At 48.6% G+C, this 20,746-nt stretch overlaps 1 pseudogene; it reads right to left on the minus strand.

The window, feature by feature from the left end:
- Window positions 1-9,045: 9,045 nt before the first annotated feature.
- On the minus strand, window positions 9,046-20,740 carry LOC117442011 (cyclin-dependent kinase 5 activator 1-like; annotated as a pseudogene).
- Window positions 20,741-20,746: the final 6 nt, after the last annotated feature.

A 20,746-nucleotide genomic window follows, 5' to 3' on the forward strand; every position in this document is an offset into this window, starting at 1 on the left:
TTGATTGATGTCTTAATGTGTGCACGTGTCTGTTGATTGTGTGTATACCTATATATATATATATATATATATATATATATATATATAGGTATGCACATATTTGTATCTTCTGGATTGGGAAACGGTATTTTGATCTCTCTGTCCGTACACACTGAGAGATTAACAATACGTTTGACTATTACCCTTTCTTTTAAGAGAGTGTTTTTAAACTAATATGTTCCTTAATATCTTTCGTTTGAGTAGAGCACTCTGAAACGCCTCGTGTTGAGTCCCCATCTCTGATCTGAACGCTCTCAGTTTGTACGTGTCAACGATGAATCTTCCACACAAACCAAAGTTAGCCATGGAGTGCCACAGGGCTCAGTGCTCGGACCTATTTTGTTCACATTATATATGCTTCCGTTAGGCAATATTATAAGGAATCATTCTGTAAACTTTCATTGTTATGCGGATGATACTCAACTATATTTATCAATCAAGCCTGATGAAATTAATCATCTAAATAAAATTCAAGACTGCCTTAAGGACGTAAAAACGTGGATGACCTTAAACTTTTGGATGTTAAACACGACCAAAACTGAAGTTATTGTACTTGGCCCGAAGAATCTACGAAACAAATTATCTAAAGATATACTAACTATGGATGGCATTAATTTGGCCTCCAGTGAGACTGTAAGGAATCTTGGTGTTATATTTGATCAGGATTTATCCTTTAACGCCCACATAAAATCAATCTCAAGGACCGCCTACTTCCATCTACGTAACATTGCAAAGATCAGGCATATCTTGCCTCAAAGCGATGCAGAGAAACTAGTCCATGCATTTGTTACTTCTAGGCTGGATTATTGTAACTCTTTATTATCAGGGAGTACCAAGAAGTCAGTCAAGTCGCTTCAGCTGATTCAAAATGCTGCAGCTCGTGTACTAACCAGAGTTAGGAAAAGGGACCACATGACTCCTGTTCTGGCTGCCTTACACTGGCTCCCTATAGAACACAGGATAGAATTTAAAATTCTTCTTCTCGCCTACAAAGCCCTTAATGGGCAGGCGCCATCTTACCTTAAAGAACTCATTATACCCTACTGTCCTACTAGGGCATTGCGTTCCAAGAATGCAGGGTTGTTGGTTGTTCCTAGAGTCTCTAAAAGTACAATGGGAGCCAGAGCCTTTTCTCATCAAGCTCCACATTTGTGGAATCAGCTTCCAGTTTGTGTTCGGGCGGCAGACACCCTATCCGTTTTTAAGAGCGCGCTTAAGACCTTCCTTTTTGATAAAGCTTATAGTTAGGGCTGATTAGATTCAGCCCCTAGTTTTGCTGATATAGGCTTAGTCTGTCGGGGGACATCTTACTTCTTCCTTCTCTCTGTCTGTACCTGTGTCCTCTCATGTTCCATTAACCCAGCTTCCCCACATGTCTTTCTTTTTGGTGTCTATATACGCCGGGATCCGGAGTCATGGATGATCCTGCGGTCCTGTGTCCTGGATCACGAGCCCTGGATCTTGAGTCGAGGCTGTGGTCCTGGATCATCGGTCCTGATGGATATCCTCGTGGATTCATCTTCCTATTATACACACATGCATTTCCAAACATCTGGACTACCTATGTTGCAAATGTATTATCTTTTCAATTTACACACGGCATCTATTGCAGTCTGTCCGTCCTGGAGAGGATCCTCCTCTGCTGCTCTCCTGAGGTTTCTCCCATGTTCCCTTTAAACTGGGTTTTCTTCGGAAGTGTTTCCTTGTACGATGTGAGGGTCTAAGGACAGAGGGTCTGAGGACAGAGGGTCTGAGGACAGAGGGTCTAAGGACAGAGGGTCTGAAGACAGAGGGTCTAAGGACAGAGGGTCTAAGGACAGAGGGTCTGAGGACAGAGGGTCTGAGGACAGAGGGTCTAAGGACAGAGGGTCTGAGGACAGAGGGTCTGAAGACAGAGGGTCTAAGGACAGAGGGTCTAAGGACAGAGGGTCTGAGGACAGAGGGTCTAAGGACAGAGGGTCTGAGGACAGAGCGTCTGAGGACAGAGGGTCTGAGGACAGAGGGTCTAAGGACTGAGGGTCTGAGGACAGAGGGTCTAAGGACAGAGGGTCTGAGGACAGAGGGGTGTAAGGACTGAGGGTCTAAGGACTGAGGGTCTGAGGACAGAGGGTCTAAGGACTGAGGGTCTGAGGACAGAGGGTCTGAGGACAGAGGGTCTAAGGACTGAGGGTCTAAGGACAGAGGGTCTAAGGACAGAGGGTCTGAGGACAGAGGGTCTAAGGACTGAGGGTCTAAGGACAGAGGGTCTAAGGACAGAGGGTCTAAGGACAGAGGGTCTGAGGACAGAGGCTCTAAGGACAGAGGGTCTAAGGACAGAGGCTCTAAGGACAGAGGGTCTGAGGACAGAGGGTCTAAGGACAGAGGGTGTCGTATTGTCATACTGATATTCTGTATAAACTGTGAAGACCACTGAGACAAATGTAACATTTGTGATATTGGGCTATAAATAAACATTGATTGATTGATTGATTGATATAAATAAACGTTGCCTTGCCCTACACGCCCCAAATAACACCAATCATGTGCAATATATATAGATATATATATATATCTATAAATGCCGTTGATAGCTGTGCACATCTCCAGGCTGCTAAATCTCAGAACTGTGTATTTAGTAAACATGTCAAGTTGCTTTTGTTGTAGCGCACGTTTCCTAACGCGAGGCCGTCTCCTCGCTGCGGCAGCTGCGTCTGCGCTCACCCGGCCCTGGTGGAGAGGACCCTCCCCACCAGGGCCGGGTGAGCGCCTCGCGCAGGACTTTATCCAGTCAGGCTTTGTGAAACACATGTTGGTTAAAACCAGTGAAGGTTTCAAATCAGTCTGGCGTGTTCCAGGTGGAAGCCCTCCTCCACGGAGCCTCATCACGTGACCTTTCCGTGCACAGTCTGTGGTGCAGCTGCGTGTTGCGTCTCAGAGCTAAGCTAAGTAGCTAGCTGCAGATGTACTGCACGGACATCAGAGCTCTGATCTAATCCAAGTCGCACTGTTGGAGGAAACAGGATGTTCATTGAGAACCCTATACATCTTTAATACATGTCGATCAGAATGCAAACTCGTTCAGACTCGTCTCATAAATGTATATCACATATTCATCTTCATGTCACGTGTTGACCTCAACGCGTGCGTCCTGCCTCACGCGCTGCTCATCGGCTGTGTCTGTAAACAAGAGCGACTCGTCCCTCCACGGGATCGTTACCGAGTCTCTGCCTCTTCCACCGGGAGAGTATAAACATCATGACGCATAAATCACATGGCGCGCGTGCGTCAGGTCTCTCCCCATGAGCTCAGCAGCTGCAGAGACATGTCAGGGACAAACCGAAGAGCTCCTGCAGCAGAGCAACGCGAACACACAGGACTGAGAACAGACCGGATACACGAGAGAGAAGAGTCCGTGTACAAGTACATGGAATATGATGTATTCGATTAGCAAGATACAAACATGCATTTAGTTCCGCTACTCTGACACATGCATGCTGTTAAATGAAGCTGCGTGTCCTCTCCCGCAGGGTTTGAGCACGCGCACACACACACACACACACACACACACACACACCCCCGCAGGCACGCGCACACACCTCCCTGTGCAGCACCGTGAAATAAATCTGCAAGCATCTACCAGCCTCCAAACACGCGCATTCTGCACCGCAAATCCCGCAGATGTCTGTCTCACACGGTGGAAATCACACACGCACACACACGCACACACACACACACACACGCACACACACACGCACTTTAAAACGTCTTCTCGTTTATTTATTTCAGATGCAAAGCTCGTTAAATATAGAAGCGTTGCCGGTGGCTCAAGGGCACGCAGCCGCCGCAGAGATTAACGCAGAGCAGACGAGCAGCAGGATAAGGTGCACAGAACACATACTGCTGACATAAAGCTGCGACATGTCGGGAGGAAAAGCTGCGACATGTCGGGAGGAAAAGCTGCGACATGTCGGGAGGAAAAGCTGCGACATGTCGGGAGGAAAAGCAGAGTGGGAGACCTCCATAAAGCGGAACATATAAATCCCCCATCAGGAGGATCAGCCCGAAATCTCTCGGTGCTTCTACGCCATTTCCCCTTCTTTGTCCCCTTTAGCACGGACACCATTTTGTGACTAATATCGGGATAAATACATATAATAATCACGATGTGTTTTCTTACCCGGGCCGCCATGGTTCAGTTTGTCCGAGGATCAGGTCTGTGTTGAAGGCAGGAGAAGAGAAGAGGAGGCGAGGAGACGAGAGAGGAGGAGACGATGAGCGGTTTATAAGCCGCGGCGCACAGACATCTGATTGGCTGCCGGGAGCGGAAGTGGTGTGATTAGCTCGCGTGCACGGGCTGAGCCTCACGTGGCAGATAACAGAGAGAAACATGAGGATGACGTCACAGCGCGGAGAGGCATCAATGGAGGCAAACGCACGTGATACAGTACAGGTGACGTCACTAATCTACCTGTTGGAGCTCTCTGTTGGTTTTTATCATCAAGTCAAAATAACGAGAAACAAAGTCAATATTATGACTAATTCTGTAATGTATTATCTTATTTGGACAAAAGGTTCAATGATTATCACAAAATAATGAAACTTTATAATATTTTTGACTTCGTATTTTAATAATTCGGCTGATTATCTCAAAAATAATGAAAAAAAACATCTCAATATTTTCACTTTCTCTCATTATTTAAACATGTCTATGATGACGTCATTGGTCTACTATCACTCACCTGGTGATGTTGGTGCTTTAATGTGTTGTTTTTCATCATTTAAGTCTAAATATAACGTCAATATTTTGTCAAAGTAATGAAAAAGTAAAACAACATTCACGTAGAAATCTAAATAATGAGATAATAAGTGAAAGTAATGGCAAGTCGTATTGGACAGAGGGTCTAAGGACAGAGGGTCTGAGGACAGAGGGTCTGAGGACAGAGGGTCTAAGGACTGAGGGTCTGAGGACAGAGGGTCTAAGGACAGAGGGTCTGAGGACAGAGGGTCTAAGGTCAGAGGGTCTGAGGACAGAGGGTCTAAGGACAGAGGGTCTAAGGACAGAGGGTCTAAGGACAGAGGGTCTAGGACAGAGGGTCTAAGGACAGAGGGTCTGAAGACAGAGGGTCTAAGGACAGAGGGTCTGAAGACAGAGGGTCTAAGGACAGAGGGTCTGAAGACAGAGGGTCTAAGGACAGAGGGTCTGAGGCGACAGAGGGTCTAAGGACAGAGGGTCGAGGGCTACAGGCCAGGGTCTAAGGACAGAGGGTCTAGGAAGAGGGATCAAGGGTCTAAGGACAGAGGTCTAAGGACAGCGGTCTGAGGACAGAGGGTCTAGGACAGAGGGTCTAAGGACAGAGGGTCTGAAGACAGAGGTCTGGGACAGAGGGTCTAAGGACAGAGGGTCTGAGGACAGAGGGTCTGAGGACAGAGGGTCTGAAGACAGAGGGTCTGAGGACAGAGGGTCTGAGGACAGAGGGTCTGAGGACAGAGGGTCTGAGGACAGAGGGTCTAAGGACAGAGGGTCTGAGGACAGAGGGTCTAAGGACAGAGGGTCTAAGGACAGAGGGTCTGAGGACAGAGGGTCTGAAGACAGAGGGTCTGAGGACAGAGGGTCTGAGGACAGAGGGTGTCGTATTGTCATACTGATAGGCTATAAATAAACATTGATTGATTGATTTGCGTCCGATATGACGTAACATCTGAAAGGTGGACCCACGGGCCAATCAGAAAGCTGCTATCAGAAACAAAGCCCGACTGTTTTGGACGTAATATGGTCGGTGTTCACATTAGCATCGCTAACACTCAGAGCTAACCTGTGCTGCAGAGCATGTGTGTGAAGAAGCAGGAAGTAGAAAGGAACTCACCTCGTGGTGTAACCGGGAGAGAGAAAGCCTTTGAGCTCCAGACTGTTTCAGAGCCTTGATAATCCATGATATGGAGCTTCATCACGGCAGCGTTTAGTTTAGACGGTAGCTGCCGGGTCCCGCATAAGCTCCGCCCCCTCCTCTTTAAAGCTTTATCCCCGAATCAGCACTTTAGAAACAGGAAGTGGAACAGAGGGACACGAGGCGCGGCTAGAATGATCTGTTTGGTGTTCTGAGCAAAACACTCCAGACGTGTTTTTATATATTTGTGTCTGAGAGCTCTGCTGCTGCCTCCACAGAGCACGATGGTGACCTTTAAGTTCAATATGAGATTAGCAGTCAAAGTGTTGAGGTGCGAAATTATTTTGACTATTAGTCATAACCTTTTTTTGTCGAGATATTCTGTCAGATTGTTGGGTTGAAAAAGTCAAATATATGTTTATTATGTCACGATGTGAAGACGCTGAGTATTGATCAGGAGGTTCCTAATATTACTCATCATGATATAATCAAAAGACTTCCCATCAGGGGCTGAAACGGGCTCTGCTTCAGCACCACGGACAGCTCCTCTGCCGAAACTCTGGGTGTTTCTCAATGTCGAGGACGCTTCCTTGGAAGGACATGTCCCTCCGAGTCAGGTCCTTCAGAAGCGAGTCAAGAATCCTTCCTAGCCTCGGAAAACGAAGAACGGTGGAACAGGCTAACAGGTGTGCGTCATATGAGAGGCCCCGCCTTAAATGGAGCGCGATTTCCGAAATTGGTCCGTGCGCAAAGCATTGTGGGGATTTTAAGACCGCGGAGTCTACACATGTGCAGCCTCGAAATTTCACGCAACGAAGTACGCCGGGCTCGGTAGAATTCCAAGTATGCTGGACATTGGAACAGTCCTTCTGCAGCACTCGATAACGTAGTATGCTTGAAATAGTGGCTCTGGAGCATCCTTCCTCGACATGGAGAAACGCCCTCTGTCTCTCTGCATCAGTACATGAACCAATCAGAAGTGACCTTGAAGAGGACTCAGGCTTTACTTTAATGCATCAGTCCAGATACTGATCTGCAACACTGATTATAAGATCAATCAAAAGCAAGGGAAAGTAAATCGTGTTAATGTACATTTTTAGACCGGCGATATGATAACGGCCCGTCTGCACTACAGGCATCGAAAAATGCTTTCAACGCTTCGCCCATTCACTTGAATGGGGTGACGTAGTTGATTTTGAATCTTCGCCGAACTGCATCGTGGGGAGCGGAGCGTGGCTTTGCATCGCGAGCATCAACAGTTGAGCAATGTTCAACTTTTGAGGCTCGATGCTTGGCCTCAGCCAATCAAATCATGCGTATGCAAATCTGACAGTACAAGCGCTAGCCAATCAAACCGCGTGTAAGCTGGGAGAGACTAGCAGGTCATTTCCTCATATTCAAAAACATGGAGCGGTAGTGAATCACCCGGTGCTGTTTGATCCGTCTCTGTTCCTCTACCGGGACACAGGCCGGAGGAGCGAGGCATGGAGGGAGGGGGCAGAGGCAGGGGGTATGGAGGGAGGGGCATGGAGGGAGGGGGCAGAGGCAGGGGGTATGGAGGGAGGGGGCATGGAGGGAGGGGGCAGAGGCAGGGGGCATGGAGGGAGGGGGCATGGAGGGAGGGGGCAGAGGCAGGGGGCATGGAGGGAGGGGGCATGGAGGGAGGGGGCAGAGACAGGGGGCATGGAGGGAGGGGGCATGGAGGGAGGGGGCAGAGGCAGGGGGCATGGAGGGAGGGGGCATGGAGGGAGGAGGCATGGAGGGAGGGGGCAGAGACAGGGGGCATGGAGGGAGGGGGCAGAGGCAGGGGGCATGGAGGGAGGGGGCAGAGGCAGGGGGCATGGAGGGAGGGGGCATGGAGGGAGGGGGCAGAGGCAGGGGGCATGGAGGGAGGGGGCAGAGGCAGGGGGCATGGAGGGAGGGGGCATGGAGGGAGGGGGCAGAGGCAGGGGGCATGGAGGGAGGAGGCATGGAGGGAGGAGGCATGGAGGGAGGGGGCATGGGAGGGAGGGGCATGGAGGGAGGAGGCATGGAGGGAGGAGGCATGGAGGGAGGGGGCATGGAGGGAGGGGGCATGGAAGGAGGGGGCATGGAGGCAGGGGGCATGGAGGGAGGAGGCATGGAGGGAGGGGGCATGGAGGGAGGAGGCATGGAGGGAGGAGGCATGGAGGGAGGGGGCAGAGGCAGGGGGCATGGAGGGAGGGGGCAGAGGCAGGGGGCATGGAGGGAGGGGGCAGAGGCAGGGGGCATGGAGGCAGGGGGCATGGAGGGAGGAGGCATGGAGGGAGGGGGCATGGAGGGAGGGGGCAGAGGCAGGGGGCATGGAGGGAGGGGGCATGGAGGGAGGGGGCAGAGGCAGGGGGCATGGAGGGAGGGGGCAGAGGCAGGGGGCATGGAGGCAGGGGGCAGAGGCAGGGGGCATGGAGGGAGGGGGCAGAGACAGGGGGCATGGAGGGAGGGGGCAGAGGCAGGGGGCAGAGACAGGGGGTGGAACTGGTAGGTTTTCGCCTGGGATTTTATATCCTGTTTACTTCGTTTGAACGTTGCTATTGCTTTGTATGCCGGGGGCGGGCGATTCCTGATTGGTTGTTGGTCGCCTTGGGCGCGAGAAACCGCCAAGCCTCAGACACGCCCAGCTTCAAGATGCTTTGATGCCTGTAGTGTAGACGGGCCGTACGCCTTGAACACTCAGAGCTAGAAGTCTTTCAGCACCATGGAGAGCACCATGTACACATACACACACACACTCACCCCCCCACACACACGCACTCACCCCCCCCCCCACACATGTATCCTCTTCAGCACCATGGACAGCTACACAGGGACCATATTATTATACAATATGGTTTTTACATTTACATAACATTTGTTCTCTTTTCACATTTTTTGAATTATGTTTTTATAATTTTTAATATTATAGTTTAATATTTCATCATGTTACAAACAACTAAAAACGTTTTACATTATTTCTTATTTATTTAATTATTAAATGGAGCATCTCAAGAACAACATAAATAATAAATATAATTCTGGTTCCTTTAATAGAAAAACCCAGATTTAAAATCACCCTCTCAGTGCTGCCCCCTGTGGTCAGACCAGGAACTGTCTCTATGTAGAAGTCTCTAAAAAGAACCCACACACGCAGCTTGTAAAGGTTTTTATATAAAGTACCTGTAACAGTAGATCAATGGTTCTTATTTCTCACATTCACTTCCATACATCCACAGAAACACGACGACACAGATGAAGAGGAAGGAAACCATCGTTATCTTCACACGTTACATTGAACAGATCGTCGTCATGGTGATGAATGACCAGAGCAAGAAAAAGGTTCATTCAGAGAACGCGTCCCGTTTCCTTTCCTCCTGTCCTTGCCTCCTTTTTAAGTGTCCTTGCACGGCAGGAAGGTGGAAGCAAAAAACTGTGAAAAACCTCGAGAAAACACAAAGAAAAACATCGTCTCTCCTTCTGTCGCTCGAAAGCATCCCGACCTAAATCAAAGTGCTGAATTTTAATAACACAATTAACCGCTACGACTTCTTTCTGCCAACCAATCGTCTTGCTTTAAATCCCACTCTAAATACGACAAATGATGAAAAGAAAGACAGGCATGTTTTACAGTGCTACGAGTGTACCGTTTGAATACCCAGATATCTGATGTATGCATATGTTTCTCACGTCGTCTGCATGGAGGCTACGTTCTTTTTTTTCTACGTTAAAACATCGACAACGTGTCCAGAAACACGTGAGACGATCCGATTGGTTGGGAAGATTTAAAATGTAGTTAAAGACGGGAATGTATTACGTGTTTCTCCCATCGAATGGAGCTTGTGTTGGTCAAACAGAAAACTGAGGTTCCGATGACTCAATATCAGCTCGCTCTTTGCACACGACACTTCAGTGTGTCTCCACTTTGACTCCATCTGTTCACGTTGTGGGGGAAAACCTATTAACGATTCCTTTAAAAGTCTTTCTTGTCCAGCTGTCAGAGACTTGGGCTCTTTGGTGAATCTGACGAAGACGAGACTGAAAAGAGAGTCGTTCGGCTTCCGTTCGACTCAGTGATGCGACGACGTCTTCCCGGAATCTCCTGAGCAGCGTTCAGTTATTATTATGCTCCAACTCTGTGAAACTAGAAATAGGTTGAAAGTCCGAAGACTCGAGAAGGAAGTCTTAAAGTAGGACAGCATTTTGAGATTTGAGAATTTTGCGAAAGTCAGAATTTTTTGATTTTTAGAAAATCTCAACATTTTGAGATTCTGAGAAAAAAGACAGAATTTTTTGAAAAAAGTAAGAATTTTGAGATTTCAGAATATAGCGAAAATCTGAATTATGAGATTTTTAGAAAAAGTTAGATTAGGGGATCAGATCTGAACACGGGGTAAGGGTTAGTAATCCAGGAAGGAATACTCAGGAGGTCTGGAGTCCTTTGAAGTCCAGAGATTCACCAGGAAGTCTGAAAAGCTGGTTTGAAGGAGATGCCGTTTAATTTTGTTATTTTATCTTTTCTTGAATATCATTTTCCTCTGTTATGTATTTCTCTGCTTATTTGTTTGTTTATTTCTCTGCTTATTTGTTTGTTTATTTCTCTGCTTATTTGTTTGTTTATCTGTTTATGTATTTGTTGTTTTATGTTTTGATTGTTTTTTCAAGAAAAATTGTATTTCTTTAAGAATACAAATGTTAATAATGTAGTTTTTGGGAGAAGGGTGGGATTCAATAAGTGCACACTTCTTCCCAACCTTTCCAGATGTGTACTTGAGTAGATACTTTGTTTATATACAACTTACAATCAGTAATACTTGTGTGCATCAATTTGACACTGCTTGATTTTGTATTGTATAATATTTCTCATGTAAACAAAAGTGCAGGATTGTTTTACACATTCCAAATAAATCAAATCAAATGTTTTATTATCTTTTCTTTCTAATGCTCTTAATGTCCTTCATTGGTGGAAAGCACTTTGAAATGCCTTGAGCCTAAGTTATAAAACAACTTTAAAAACTCTTTTATCCCCAAAACCACACTGACCTCCAGATCAGGGACGAAGTGCTGACTTTAAACTGAACTCAGACTTCCATTGTGTCTAAGACGATATCTTTCTCCAGACGCCGCACCACTGAGTCGCTTCAGCCTCAGCACACAAAGCAGCATGCTACAGGAAGCCTAAAGAAGCACACATGCAAGTAACTGTGGACAACGGACCAATCAGAGAGTCTGTGGACAACGGACCAATCAGACAGTCTGTAGACATGTGACAACGGGCCAATCAGAGAGTCTGTAGACATGTGACGACGGGCCAATCAGAGAGTCTGTAGACATGTGACGACGGACCAATCAGAGAGTCTGTAGACATGTGACGACAGGCCAATCAGACAGTCTGTAGACATGTGATGACGGGCCAATCAGAGAGTCTGTAGACATGTGACGACGGGCCAATCAGAGAGTCTGTAGACATGTGACGACGGACCAATCAGAGAGTCTGTAGACATGTGACGACAGGCCAATCAGACAGTCTGTAGACATGTGATGACGGGCCAATCAGAGAGTCTGTAGACATGTGACGACGGGCCAATCAGAGAGTCTGTAGACATGTGACGACGGGCCAATCAGAGAGTCTGTAGACATGTGACGACGGGCCAATCAGAGAGTCTGTAGACATGTGACAACGGACCAATCAGAGAGTCTGTAGACGACGGACCAATCAGAGTCTGTAGACATGTGACGACGGACCAATCAGAGAGTCTGTAGACATGTGACGACAGGCCAATCAGACAGTCTGTAGACATGTGACGACGGGCCAATCAGAGAGTCTGTAGACATGTGACGACGGGCCAATCAGAGAGTCTGTAGACATGTGACGACGGGCCAATCAGAGAGTCTGTAGACATGTGACGACGGGCCAATCAGAGAGTCTGTAGGAAGAGGAAGAGTCACATTTACACGTCTGGAATAAAGTCATTTCCTTCTGTAGCCATTGGTCGACACACGTGATCAACCCTCGGAGAAAAGGTCCTCCAGCGATCAAGAAGAAGAAGAAGAAGAAGAAGAAGAAGAAGAAGAAGAAGAAGAAGAAGAAGAAGAAGAAGAAGAAGAAGAAGAACGTGAAGAGAATATCTTTCTTTCTGTCTTTGAATCTGTCTCTCGTTCATTCGTTACTTTGTTTGGATTCTTTCGATCCTTCTTTCGTTTCTGTTTGAAGGTCGTTTCTGTTTGAAGGTCGTTTCTGTTTGAAGGTCGTTACTGTTTGAAGGTCGTTTCTGTTTGAAGGTCGTTTCTGTTTGAAGGTCGTTTCTGTCCTTCGATCGTTCTTTCGTCCGGTTCTTCGTTCTTTTGTTTGTTCGTTGCTTTGTTTGTTTCTGTCTTTGAATCTGTCTCTCGTTCTCCCCGTCTCTCTCTGCGCTCGCAGCACCAGACGGACGGCAGGACAAAGTGCGGGAACAGGAAGTACATAACCCCCCTTCAGAATATCGATTGCATTTCCCCCGAATGTCTTCATGCAAACATCTCAGACGATCCAGCGAGCATCGACTCACCGGATGCAGAGCCTTCGTTTCACAGTCGCTCCACTTTGCGGTCGTCGTGTTTGATTCGAGCTTCAGTTCAAAGAGTGGACGTGGAGGCAGGCAACAAGCAGGTTGTCGGTGTGCGAGGAGGACGTGATGAAGACGTGATGAAGACGGGATGAAGACGTGATGAAGACGTGATGAAGACGTGATGAAGACGTGATGAAGACGTGATGAAGACGTGATGAAGACGTGATGAAGACGTGATGAAGACGTGATGAAGACGTGATGAAGACGTGATGAAGACGTGATGAAGACGGGATGAAGGCGTGATGAAGACGTGATGAAGACGTGATGAAGACGTGATGAAGACGTGATGAAGACGGGATGAAGGCGTGATGAAGACGTGATGAAGACGTGATGAAGACGTGGTGAAGACGTGGTGAAGACGTGATGAAGACGTGATGAAGACGTGATGAAGACGTGATGAAGACGTGATGAAGACGTGATGAAGACGTGATGAAGACGTGATGAAGACGGGATGAAGACGTGATGAAGACGTGATGAAGACGGGATGAAGACGTGATGAAGACGTGATGAAGACGTGATGAAGACGTGATGAAGACGTGATGAAGACGTGATGAAGACGGGATGAAGGCGTGATGAAGACGTGATGAAGACGTGATGAAGACGTGGTGAAGACGTGATGAAGACGTGGTGAAGACGTGATGAAGACGTGATGAAGACGTGGTGAAGACGTGATGAAGACGTGATGAAGACGTGGTGAAGACGTGATGAAGACGTGGTGAAGACGTGATGAAGACGTGGTGAAGACGTGATGAAGACGTGATGAAGACGTGATGAAGACGTGATGAAGACGGGATGAAGGCGTGATGAAGACGTGATGAAGACGTGATGAAGACGTGGTGAAGACGTGATGAAGACGTGATGAAGACGTGATGAAGACGTGATGTAGACGTGATGAAGACGTGATGAAGACGTGATGAAGACGTGATGAAGACGGGATGAAGGCGTGATGAAGACGTGATGAAGACGTGATGAGGACGTGATGAAGACGTGATGAAGACGTGGTGAAGACGTGATGAAGACGTGATGAAGACGTGATGTAGACGTGATGAAGACGTGATGAAGACGTGATGAAGACGTGATGTAGACGTGATGAAGACGTGATGAAGACGGGATGAAGGCGTGATGAAGACGTGATGAAGACGTGATGAGGACGTGATGTAGACGTGATGAAGACGTGGTGAAGACGTGATGAAGAGGTCTCTGTCCTCTGTCGTAGTGCTCAGGCGGCTCAGCACCCGGACACCGTGCCCAGAAGCTCACGAGGGAACGTGGTTCATGATAAAGTCAAGAGCCGCGTTCACACTGCGGGACTTTCCCCACAAAGGTTCGTGGAACTTAGTTCATGATCGCGTTCACACCAAAAAGAGCCGGTACTAAAAGTACCTTTTTACCCGCTCGAAAGTCCCTGCTCTCTAGCATGCTAGAGAGCATGCTAGAGAGCAGGGACTTTCGAGGGGCTCTTTGTGAGAAAAGAGCTATGTTTCTGATTGGCTGGCGGATTGCAAACCACGCCCCGTAAAACTCCCAACAAGTTTTCTGAAGCCGCCATTTTATTATCCTCGCATTAGCATTATTAGCATTAGCATTAGCATTATTAGCATTAGCATTAGCCCAGCGCAGAAACGCAGAGAGACTAACTTCTGGCAACACAAAATAAAACATGGGAGCGGTGGAGATGAGGAGGTGTCGGCGTTCTGGCGATTTACTCGGAAGGCTTCAGTAGAAGCTGCTGGGAGTCCCAGCAGCTTCTACTGAAGCCTTCCCCAACTCCGGGGACTTCCGGCCGGGGACTTCCGGCAGTATACGCCGTGAAGTGGGTTGCGGCCTGCCAGTAAACCCAAAGCAGAAGAAGAAGAAGTGACGTCAGCGGCTTCATTTGCCTCATCCTCCCTCAGGGACTTGTTCCGGTGTGAACGCGATCTGTACTTAGTGCATGAGAACTAAAGAGACGCCGGACGACAAAGTGCTCCGAGGAACGGCTCCACTGCTCTGTTGAGCTACGGTACGTACGGAGACCCCGGTTCCAACGGAGGGAGAGAGGCGCAGCATCAGTCCTCTTTCTATCCCTCCTCCCTCCTCCCTCCTCCCCTCCTCCTATCGGTCGAGGCCTATGAGCAGCTTGGTCTTCTCCTCCTCCTTCTTGCTCTCGTTCTTCAGGTCTGAGAACACCTGGGTGAAGAAGTGCGGGTCGGTGTTGATCTGAAGCATCTTCCCGCTCATCCTGTCGATGATGTCCAGGCACCGGTCCCAGAAGAGCTCCTTCCTCTCCGCCTCCACCAGGAAGGGCTTCAGAGGGTACGAGATCTCGTTGCCCATGTACGAGTAGGACAGGTAGAGGCAGGTGAGCAGCGACGCCTGAAGCTCTCGCTCCGAGACCACCTCGGAGGAGACCACGTCGCGGCACAGCATGTAGAGGAAGACCACGTTGGCCGGGGTGATGAAGCCCTGGTCCTGCCAGCCCTGGAGGAGCAGAGACCTGTCCACGCTCCGCAGCCACAGCACCGGGTCCGTGGGAGACAGGCGCTTCAGACGGTAGCAGCGGCGGCACAGGAACTCTCCCAGGCTGCGCATCAACTCGCTGGTGGACGCCTGGGGGAGAGAAGTGAGAGACGAGAAGGAAGCATGCTAAACATATTACAGGAATCTCCTGAGCTTCCAAGTTCACATCTCTACGAAGTTAATGTTCCACGCTTCGTCTTTTGAAGCTGCAACGCAGACATTTCACACCTTGGGATCAATAAAGGGCTTCTCGTCTTATCTCCAGAGAAGCCCCACTTTGCCTGTTTTTAAATCTCCTTGAGGACCCCTGCTTCTCCCGCGCTTTTGATTTTCTATGTTCTTGGGTTTTACAATGTTTCTCACATCCTGTTTTTCAGTCTGTGTTGATAAGTATGGTTTCATTGTCTCGTGCTTTTACGTCCGATTGGTTTTGTCTAAATGTATTTATGCTGCTTTTTTATATTTGTCTTGATGGAAAGCACTTTGGTTTAAACGTGCTGTGAATGAAGTTGGATTGGAAATAGTTTTTTTTCTCAAACTGATATTCTGAACAATCTGTGTCTGTAAAGCGTCTCGACTGTAGGCTGTTTGTATTTTATGTCCAGCACTTTGGCTCCACCAGACATCGCTTATAAATGTGCTATAAATAAAACTTGATTTGATAGAGACAAAGAAAAAGCTGTTTTTGATGAAATATTGGACAATAACGCGTTTTGGCGCTTTGGGCTGCGCCGAGCAGGAAAGGTGCAAAATATATAACGTGTATTTATTTATTATGCAGCTAGTTCAGAACGCAGCTGCACGTCTTCTCACTGGCCATACAAAGCGTGACCACCAGTTCTGGCCTCAATGCACCGGCTTCCAGTTCGGCTCAGAGTTGGAAGCCGGTGCAGTGAGGCCAGAATAGATTTTAAACTCCTTGTATCTGTTTTCAAAGCCCTGAACGGGCCGGCTCCTCCTGTGTAGCCGGACTCCTGCAGCGCTACACCCCAGAGCCTTAAGGTCGGCCGATCAGCTGCTGCTGGTGGTGCCTAAGACCAGGCTCAAACCTGAGGGCACGGAGCCTTCGCAGCGGCTGGCCCCAGGCTCTGGAACACTCTGCCCCTCCATGTGAGGTCGGCCCGGACCCTGGGGTTTCTATCCTCACTGAGGACTCACGTCTTCTCCCTGGCCTTCCAGTCGGAGCACGACTCCTGCCCGTTCCCTGTGCTGTTGTAATTGACTGTCTTCTGTTTGCTATCGCAGTAAAGTGTTTTTATTGCATGCAGCACTTCGGCCACAAATCGTTTTAAAAAAGTTCTTAAAGCTCGATTTGATTATCTGGAAAATAGACACCGCTAAAAAAGCTCTTTCTGACGGAATGCTCACCTGGACGATGACGCGTTTGGGCGTGCCGGTGGCGTTGGAGGGCTGGACCCCGGCGTGGGAACTCTTCCTGGAGGCTAGGTTGACGTTGGCGAGGGTTTTAGAAACTGGCAGGTGGGCGACTTTGACTTTAACGTTGGCGACGGTGGAGCTCGCCGTTGCGTCCGAGCCGGAGGAAAACAAGGACAGATTCGCGCACGACTGGGATTTCTTGAGCTTCAGGCTATGAGACGCCGAACTCACGGGGATCGCGGCGTCCGGAGAGTTTCCTTTCCCGCTGTCTCCGCCCTCCGCCTGCAGCTTTTTCGATTCCTTCCTTTTCGCCGACACCGCCACGATGCGCTTCCACGGCAGGACGCTGATGATGGACGGCCGTTTGAAGGACTTCCCGGCGTTGTCCTTGGCGTCTTTGGCGTTTTTGCTGTTCTGCACCGCGGTGTAGTGTCCCGACCGTCGCCGGGCCGTCATCGAACAGCGCCGCCTTCCGGTAGCTGGGCGACGACAGAGAGAGCACGGTACCCATGATGCTTTGGGAGGAGGGTCCGCTGAGGGTCGGGAGGAAGAGACTCGAGACGCAGCAGAGAGTCTCGCACTTCAGGAGGAATCTGTGAGAGGAGAGGAAGGAGGCGCACTTCGTTAATCACGGAGCAGGGCTTCAAGGAAGATCAGAGGTTCAGATGAAGACCACAGAAACATGAACACAGACAACACGAGCAGACATGGAGGGTAACCGAAAAACGAAGCACAGACCAGTAAGGACACACATAAGGACACATCACACACTTCTCAGGTAGAAACAAAGACCAATGTGAAAAGATGCTCAGTGTTCGAGCCAGAGGTCTCGTTTCTTTTATTCGAGTCAGAAGTAACTTACGTTGAAACGCTTTCTTTGGAATGCAGCCTGTCCTGAGATGCACTTTGAGCTGCAGGCAGAACTTTATCGCTTTTATGAATCGTCTTTTTTTGTGTTTGTTTTGAACTATAATGTGTTAAATGCCTGTGAAGCTCTTTGAATGTGCTTTACAAATAAACTAACCTTGAATCTTGAAGTAAACGGATATTTTGTGTTTTTTTTGTAAATATTGAGTGTTCTTGTATTTTAATGTGTGAGTGTTTTATACCTCTGGACTGGAGGAGGCAGTATTTCGATCTGTCTGTGTGTACAAGCATATTTTGAGATTGACAATAAAGGTGACTTTGACTCTCACGCCGCGTCCACACGGCGGCGTGCGTTGACGCTTCACCATTCACTTTTGAATGGGGTGACGTCACTTTTCGCCGAACTGCATTGTGGGAAGCGACGTTGCTGGCGTTGCTCGCTGCAAAAGTTGAGCAATGTTCAACTTTTGGCGCCTCGGCAGAAGTGTCAGCCAATGAAATCCCGTTTATGCAAATCTGCCAGTACAAGCGCGAGCCAATCAAACCGCGTGTCTGCTGGGAGAGACGACGCGGGTCATTTCCTCATATTCAAAAACATGGAGGGAAAATTCATCATCGCGGTCGTGAATCACCCGGTGCTGATGATCAGTCTCTGTTCATCTAGCGGGATACAGACCGGAGGAGCGAGGCATGGAGGGAGGAGCGAGGCATGGAGGCAGGGGGTGGAACTGGTAGGTTTTCGCCTGTTTGGGGATTTTATATTATATGATATTCTGAACAATCTGTGTTGTTGTATTTGCTGTAAAGCGTCTCTACTGCAGGCTAGTTTTATTATATGTACAGCACTTTGGCTCCACCACACAGGGTTCATAAATGTGCTATAAATAAAACTTGATTTGATTTGCACGGGAGATTCATGTGATTGGTTGTTGGTCTCGTTGCTCGCATAAACTCCCAAGCTTCAGACACGCCCACCGCCAAGCGTCAACGCACGCCGCTGTGTGGATGGACCGTTACGCAGCTTCCACACGGCGTCCACACGGCAGCCACGCGGCGGCCACGCGGCGGCCACGCGGCGGCCACGCGGCGTCCACGCGGCGGCCACGCGGCGTCCACGCGGCGGCCACGCGGCGTCCACGCGGCGGCCACGTGGCGTCCACGCGGCGTCCACGCGGCGTCCACACGGCGGCGTGCGTTGAAGCTTGCCGGCGGGCGGGTCTGAAACTCGACCAACAACCAATCACATGACTCTCCCGCCCCGGACACACAAGCACACGGTTTGATTGGCTAGAGCTCGTACTGGCATATGATTTGATTGGCTGACGCTTCCATCGAAGCTTCAAAAGTTGAACATTGCTCAACTTTTGAAGCGAAGCAATGCTCCCACAATGCAGTTCGGCAAAGCGCGACGTCACCCCATTCACTTTGAACGGGCAGACGCCGCCGTGTGGACGGGCCGTTCCACACAATAGCAGCAAATCAGGGGTTTGGAAGCGACTTCATTTCACGCGGCGCCGTAAGAGCTTGCAGAGAATATGATTTCTGGAGTGCCGCGTCCTAAAACCAGGAAGTAAGCTGCGCACGGGTTCCTTCCGGTTCCCTCGACAACAAGCATCTGCTCCATCGGGTTTTTGGAAAATAGCTCGAAATAAGTGGTGTTTTATTAATGCAAATGCTTTAAATGAAGAAACCTGACAGTATAAAGAAACTCGAGCTCAGCTTTAAATGACATCAAACAGAAGTATATTTTGATGCTTTTTCTACCGCGGTAATATTCAGAACTCGGTCAGATCTAGTGTAACAGTGTATTTCTACACATTGGTTGATTGTTTGATAAATGCATTTCGAACAAGGAAAATAAACAATTACAAAACAAAAAATGTTGCAGTGCATAGTCATGTAAGAGAAAACAAAACAAAGTGACATTTACAACAACAACAACAACAACAACATCATCATTAGCAAAATAAACAGTCCCACATCTAGTGTTCGAAAAGGAGTGAGAAGAAGTCATTTATTTAATCTCACCCCCTTGTCCCAAAGGAGTTATTTATAATCTATGAATAATTATCATTATTATTATTAATCTGCTTTACTTGTTGATTGACATATATACATATACACACACATGAATACACACACACACACACACACACACACACACACACACACACACACACACACACACACACACACACACACACACACACACACACACACACACACACACACACACACACACACACACACACACACACACACACACACACACACACACACACACACACACACACACACACACACATTTCTGCACATGTGTTGTTGCTGGAGATGGAGCTCATTGTAAGGACTGTATATCTGCTGCTGGATATCAATATAATACAGTACTAAGTGTGTGTGAGATGAAGCCCTGGTCCGAGATGCACGTGCAGCTATCACCTCAAAGATGTGCTTACACACTGAGTATCACCTTTACTCCAACACACGATCAGAGGTCTTGCTGCCCTGACAGCATCGTGCATGAGATGCATTCCCTCACAGCACGATAACACGCACTGCTCTGCGTTTCACTTCCCTTCCGTTTCACTCTGCAGGCCCTCCCGTGCAGAGAGAGAGGGAGTAAACATGCTACACACTGCAGCCTCCGGGGTTATATAAGAAAAGGCCGGAGAAATGCGCGCCAGCATCCATTTTAGCTCCAAAATGGAAGCTCTGCAACACACACACTCCCACGTGCACGAGCGTGTGTGATGCATTCACCATGTAGCCATATGAAGCATAGAGCCACACACCCCTGCTTTAACGCCCACATCTCGCCTCTTTGCGCTGGCTTCACAGGATACTAGTTGAATATTACATGTTGACATTTCTATATCTGTTATAGGTTTCTAGATGTTGTTATTGTTGTGTTGTTGTGCTTCTATTGTGTGATTGTGTATATTGTATGTGTTGCCTGTACAGCGCTTTGGTCCCTGAGGGTGTTTCATGTGCGTGTGAATGAATACAGATTGAGATTGCGTGTGTGTGGGGGGGGGGGGGCACTACCTTGAGATGAATGGACTCTCCTCCTGGACTCCATCACCACCTCAGGTCCAAACGCTCCCCGCCGCCCGGGGTCTGGTGCAGCAAGGCTCGGTTCCGGAGCGTGTTTCCCGGTGCCTCAGATCCGCATGCGTAAAAACAGCGTCCCTCTCTCGGTGCGGAAGGGCACGAGCTTCACTCCTTCTCCTTCTCCTTCTCCTTCTTCTCCTTCTCCTTCTTCTCCTTCTCCTTCTTCTTCTCCTTCTTCTTCTTCTTCTTCTTCTCTCTCAGCAGCAGCAGCAGCAGCTCGCTGGAAGATGTCTTCCATCGAGAGGCTTTAATATCCTACGATGCCCGCATCCCGCGCGCGCACTGCAGGGGGGAGACCCGCGGAGAAATCTCTGAAAACATAAAGATGGAGCGGAGAGGGGAGAAAATGGCCTCTTTCAAATATTCCAAAAATAGACAGCAGCAGATTAAAGA

Source organism: Pseudochaenichthys georgianus, unplaced genomic scaffold (genome assembly GCF_902827115.2).
Source record: "Pseudochaenichthys georgianus unplaced genomic scaffold, fPseGeo1.2 scaffold_2310_arrow_ctg1, whole genome shotgun sequence".
Lineage (NCBI taxonomy): Eukaryota > Metazoa > Chordata > Actinopteri > Perciformes > Channichthyidae > Pseudochaenichthys > Pseudochaenichthys georgianus.